A 6,450-nucleotide genomic window follows, 5' to 3' on the forward strand; every position below is an offset into this window, starting at 1 on the left:
GTGCCTGCACTAGCCTTATAGTAGTATATACTGTGCCTGCAGCAGCCTTATAGTAGTATATACTGTGCCTGCACTAGCCTTATAGTAGTATATACTGTGCCTGCACCAGCCATATAGTAGTATACACTGTGCCTGCACCAGCCTTATAATAGTATATACTGTGCCTGCACCAGCCTTATAGTAGTATATACTGTGCCTGCACCAGCCATATAGTAGTATATACTGTGCCTGCACCAGCCATATAGTAGTATACACTGTGCCTGCACCAGCCTTATAATAGTATATACTGTGCCTGCACCAGCCTTATAGTAGTATATACTGTGCCTGCACCAGCCATATAGTAGTATATACTGTGCCTGCACCAGCCTTATAGTCAGTGGCGTAACTAGAGTTGGATGGGCCCCGGTGCAAAGTTTAGACCTGGGCCCCCCCCTCCACATACACAGACACTTGGGGTAAGGCATACCTCCCAACTTTTAAAGAAGGAAAAGAAGGACAAAGTTTGCGGCGCGCGTAGCCACGCCCCCTAACCACACCCATTTCACAGTCACGCCCATATCCACTCCCCATCCACACCCATTCAGCATGGACACGCAGGCAGCCGGCGGGCCTCCAGCATGGACACGCAGGCAGCCGGCGGGCCTCCAGCATGGACACGCAGGCAGCCGGCGGGCCTCCAGCATGGACACGCAGGCAGCCGGCGGGCCTCCAGCATGGACACGCAGGGAGCCACAGTGAGGCGGCCGGTCGCCCACACAGTGAGGTGGCCGGTCGCCTTCACAGACAGGCGGCAGGGGGGGCGCCCGCACAGACAGGCGGCAGGGGGGCGCCCGCACAGACAGGCGGCAGGGGGGCGCCCGCACAGACAGGCGGCCGGGGGGCGCCCGCACAGACAGGCGGCCGGGGGGCGCCCGCACAGACAGGCGGCCGGGGGGCGCCCGCACAGAAAGGCGGCCGGCCGACCGCACAGACAGGCGGCCGGCCGACCGCACAGAGAGGCTCCGGCCGGGGGTGAGGGGGGGGGAGGGAGGGAAATCAGCGCTGGGGAGATTTTACTGTACCAGCAGCAGCACAGGCAGCGCTCCTCTCTGTTATGCCACGTCTACTGGGATGGTAGGAGGGAAAAGCAGGGAGGCGGAGAGAGAGTGGGTGGGCGGAGCCGGGAGCCGGCCGTCCCGATCGTTGGCAACGGGACAAACAACGTTAAGCGTGAAAGTCCCGCTGTATCCGGACGGTTGGGAGGTATGGGGTAAGGGATAATGACACTGACACTCGGGGTACAGGATAATGACGCTGACCACTTGGCTCTCACCCACAGCACCCTGAAATCCCTCTATCAGCACCCAGCTTTCATGAGAAAGCTGGGTGCTGAGAGATGTATATCAGAACATGGGAAAGCTGGGTGCTGAGAGATGTATAGCAGAGCATGGGAAAGTTGGCTGCTGAGGGAAAGAGCCTTTTTCCCTCAGCACAAAACATTTCCATCCCATACTTGTATCTTTGTCCCCCCTGTATAAAGTTCTCAAAATACTATAACAGCCCCCACATAGCCTTCCAAATAATTGTATAAAGGGTCTCACATAACCCTTCATATATTAGAATGCAGATACATAGCCCTCCATATATTATAATGCACCCCCATAATCCTCCATGTATAAAGTAGCCCTTCAATTATAATGCATTTCCCATAGTTCTCCATGTATTAAAATTCACCCCATAGTTCTCCATATATTATACTGCACCACATAGTCCTCCATGTTTTATAATGCACTTCCATAGTCCATGTATAAGGTAGCCTCCATAGTCCTCCATATATTATAATGCAGCCCCCATAGTCCTATATGTATTATAATCCAGCCCCATCAATTTTCATATTGTATTATGCAGCCCCATACTCCTCCATGTATAATGTACCCCTAGTCCATGTATAAGGTGTCCTTCATGTTTTTTATGCAGTCCCATAGACCTCCATGTGTCATGCAGCCAGCCACCCCAGGGCCTCCATGTGTCATGCAGCCAGGCCCCTCCAGGGCCTCCATGTGTCATGCAGCCAGGCCCTCAGGCCTCCATGTCATGCAGCCAGGACCCTCCAGGCATCCATGTGTAATGCAGCCAGGCCCCTCCAGGCCTCCATGTGTCATGCAGCCAGGCCCCTCCAGGCCTCCATGTGTCATGCAGCCAGGCCCCTCCAGGCCTCCATGTGTCATGCAGCCAGGCCCCTCCAGGCCTCCATGTGTCATGCAGCCAGCCACCCCAGGGCCTCCATGTGTCATGCAGCCAGCCACCCCAGGCCCTCCATGTGTCATGCAGCCAGGCCCCCAGGCCTCCATGTCATGCAGCCAGGACCCTCCAGGCCTCCATGTCATGCAGCCAGGCCCCTCCAGGCCTCCATGTGTCATGAAGCAAGGCCCCTCCAGGCTTCCATGTGTCATGCAGCCAGGCCCCTCCAGGCCTCCATGTGTCATGCAGCAAGGCCCCTCCAGGCCTCCATGTGTCATGAAGCAAGGCCCCTCCAGGCTTCCATGTGTCATGCAGCCAGGCCCCTCCAGGCCTCCATGTCATGCAGCCAGGCCCCTCCAGGCCTCCATGTGTCATGAAGCAAGGCCCCTCCAGGCTTCCATGTGTCATGCAGCCAGGCCCCTCCAGGCCTCCATGTGTCATGCAGCAAGGCCCCTCCAGGCCTCCATGTGTCATGAAGCAAGGCCCCTCCAGGCTTCCATGTGTCATGCAGCCAGGCCCCTCCAGGCCTCCATGTCATGCAGCCAGGACCCTCCAGGCCTCCATGTCATGCAGCCAGGCCCCTCCAGGCCTCCATGTGTCATGAAGCAAGGCCCCTCCAGGCTTCCATGTGTCATGCAGCCAGGCCCCTCCAGGCCTCCATGTGTCATGCAGCAAGGCCCCTCCAGGCCTCCATGTGTCATGGAGCCAGCAAAATAAAAAAACAAGTACCTCTCTTCTCCTTTTGACCCCTGCAACCACGGTAGTTATGACCCTGCCCCCATATGTCACACACACTGCTCCCCATACAGCCTGCACCCCCCATAGCACACACACTACACCCCCATATGTCACACACCCTGCCCCACATATCTCACCCTGCCTGTACCCCAACTTACCCCTCTCAAACACTCTGCACCCCTTCACATCCTTCTGTCACAGTCTGCAGCCCTCATATGCCACTCACCCTGCACTCCCCTCCCCCTCGTGCCCCCTCTTTTCTCATTACCAGTCATCATGTGTCCATGTCTCCTTCAGGAATCCGTATCTTCTGATGCTTTCTGCCCGGCAATCCTGTGTCTCCTCCCACACACTCACATGGGCATGACATCATCGCAGGTCCTGGAAGGATGGATTTCGTCTGCTGTGCAGGAGCGCTTCTGCTCTGCCGCAGCTCAGAAACGCCTGGTGGGTCTCTCCAGGTCAGGGGGCCCCTCTGCCCCCTGCTGACACCGGGCCCCCTGACTCACAGGCCGGCCCCCTGGCGGTCGCGTAGTCGGCCACTACACAGCGCATCTCCTCTGTTACAGAGAGGAGCCGGCTGTGCAGAGCGGCTGCCGGGCCCCTAAAACCCTGCGGGCCCGGTCGCAGTGGCGACCGCTGCGACCGCGGTCGTTACGCCCCTGCTTATAGTAGTATATACTGTGCCTGCACCAGCCATATAGTAGTATATACTGTGCCTGCACCAGCCTTATAATAGTATATACTGTGCCTGCACCAGCCATATAGTAGTATATACTGTGCCTGCACCAGCCTTATAATAGTATATACTGTGCCTGCACCAGCCTTATAGCAGTATATATTGTGCCACAGCAGCCTTATAGTAGTATATACTGTGCCTGCACTAGCCTTATAGTAGTATATACTGTGCCTGCAGCAGCCTTATAGTAGTATATACTGTGCCTGCACTAGCCTTATAGTAGTATATACTGTGCCTGCACCAGCCATATAGTAGTATACACTGTGCCTGCACCAGCCTTATAATAGTATATACTGTGCCTGCACCAGCCTTATAGTAGTATACACTGTGCCTGCACCAGCCTTATAATAGTATATACTGTGCCTGCACCAGCCTTATAATAGTATATACTGTGCCTGCACTAGCCTTATAGTAGTATATATTGTGCCACAGCAGCCTTATAGTAGTATATACTGTGCCTGCAGCAGCCTTATAGCAGTATATACTGTGCCTGCAGCAGCGTTATAGTAGTATATATATAATGTGCCACAGCAGCCTTATAGCAGTATATATTGTGCCACAGCAGCCTTATAGCAGTATATACTGTGCCTGCAGCAGCGTTATAGCAGTATATATTGTGCTGCAGCAGCCTTATAGTAGTATATATACAGTTAGGTCCAGAAATCTTTGGACAGTGACACAATTTTGGCGAGTTGGGCTCTGCATGCCACCACACTGGATTTGAAATGAAACCTCTACAACAGAATTCAAGTGCAGATTGTAACGTTTAATTTGAAGGTTTGAACAAAAATATCTGATAGAAATTGTAGGAATTGTCACATTTCTTTACAAACACTCCACATTTTAGGAGGTCAAAAGTAATTGGACAAATAAACCAAACCCAAACAAAATATTTTTATTTTCAATATTTTGTTGCGAATCCTTTGGAGGCAATCACTGCCTTAAGTCTGGAACCCATGGACATCACCAAACGCTGGGTTTCCTCCTTCTTAATGCTTTACCAGGCCTTTACAGCCGCAGCCTTCAGGTCTTGCTTGTTTGTGGGTTTTTCCGTCTTAAGTCTGGATTTGAGCAAGTGAAATGCATGCTCAATTGGGTTAAGATCTGGTGATTGACTTGGCCATTGCAGAATGTTCCACTTTTTTGCACTCATGAACTCCTGGGTAGCTTTGGCTGTATGCTTGGGGTCATTGTCCATCTGTACTATGAAGCGCCGTCCGATCAACTTTGCGGCATTTGGCTGAATCTGGGCTGAAAGTATATCCCGGTACACTTCAGAATTCATCCGGCTACTCTTGTCTGCTGTTATGTCATCAATAAACACAAGTGACCCAGTGCCATTGAAAGCCATGCATGCCCATGCCATCACGTTGCCTCCACCATGTTTTACAGAGGATGTGGTGTGCCTTGGATCATGTGCCGTTCCCTTTCTTCTCCAAACTTTTTTCTTCCCATCATTCTGGTACAGGTTGATCTTTGTCTCATTTGTCCATAGAATACTTTTCCAGAACTGAGCTGGCTTCATGAGGTGTTTTTCAGCAAATGTAACTCTGGCCTGTCTATTTTTGGAATTGATCAATGGTTTGCATCTAGATGTGAACCCTTTGTATTTACTTTCATGGAGTCTTCTCTTTACTGTTGACTTAGAGACAGATACACCTACTTCACTGAGAGTGTTCTGGACTTCAGTTGATGTTGTGAACGGGTTCTTCTTCACCAAAGAAAGTATGCGGCGATCATCCACCACTGTTGTCATCCGTGGACGCCCAGGCCTTTTTGAGTTCTCAAGCTCACCAGTCAATTCCTTTTTTCTCAGAATGTACCCGACTGTTGATTTTGCTACTCCAAGCATGTCTGCTATCTCTCTGATGGATTTTTTCTTTTTTTTCAGCCTCAGGATGTTCTGCTTCACCTCAATTGAGAGTTCCTTAGACCGCATGTTGTCTGGTCACAGCAACAGCTTCCAAATGCAAAACCACACACCTGTAATCAACCCCAGACCTTTTAACTACTTCATTGATTACAGGTTAACGAGGGAGACGCCTTCAGAGTTAATTGCAGCCCTTAGAGTTCCTTGTCCAATTACTTTTGGTCCCTTGAAAAAGAGGAGGCTATGCATTACAGAGCTATGAATCCTAAACCCTTTCTCCGATTTGGATGTGAAAACTCTCATATTGCAGCTGGGAGTGTGCACTTTCAGCCCATATTATATATAGAATTGTATTTCTGAACATGTTTTTGTAAACAGCTAAAATAACAAAACTTGTGTCACTGTCCAAATATTTCTGGACCTAACTGTATAATGTGCCTGCAGCAGCCTTATTTCAGTATAAAATATACCTTCTTTTTTATTGTGTCGGTTACTTGGTGTGTTTGTTTTTAATTTCTGCCTTAGGTCATGTGCGCACATTTTTACATCAGTATTTGTAACCAAAACCAGGGAAGGAACATTCAGAGGAAAAGTATAATAGATACGCGGGTGCCACTGCTGGATTTTTCACCCATTTCTGTTTTTTGTTTACAAATATTGAGGTTAAAAAAATAAATCACCAAATACACAACATGTGCATTATTTAAAGTGTATTTTGTTCATGTTGCCTGTTTTTCCTGGAGAGGAGTTTAGAGCTCACTGAGCGGCTCTGGCTGAGGCCAGTGCTATGGAGGAGGGTGGAGGGGGGGAAGGTCAGGACCCAGAGGGAGGTAGCTGGGTAACAGAAGAAGTGGTAGGGGGAAAGTATCATGGAACCTAGTGC

The sequence above is a fragment of the Anomaloglossus baeobatrachus genome, chromosome 8, assembly GCF_048569485.1.
Source record: "Anomaloglossus baeobatrachus isolate aAnoBae1 chromosome 8, aAnoBae1.hap1, whole genome shotgun sequence".
Classification (NCBI taxonomy): domain Eukaryota; kingdom Metazoa; phylum Chordata; class Amphibia; order Anura; family Aromobatidae; genus Anomaloglossus; species Anomaloglossus baeobatrachus.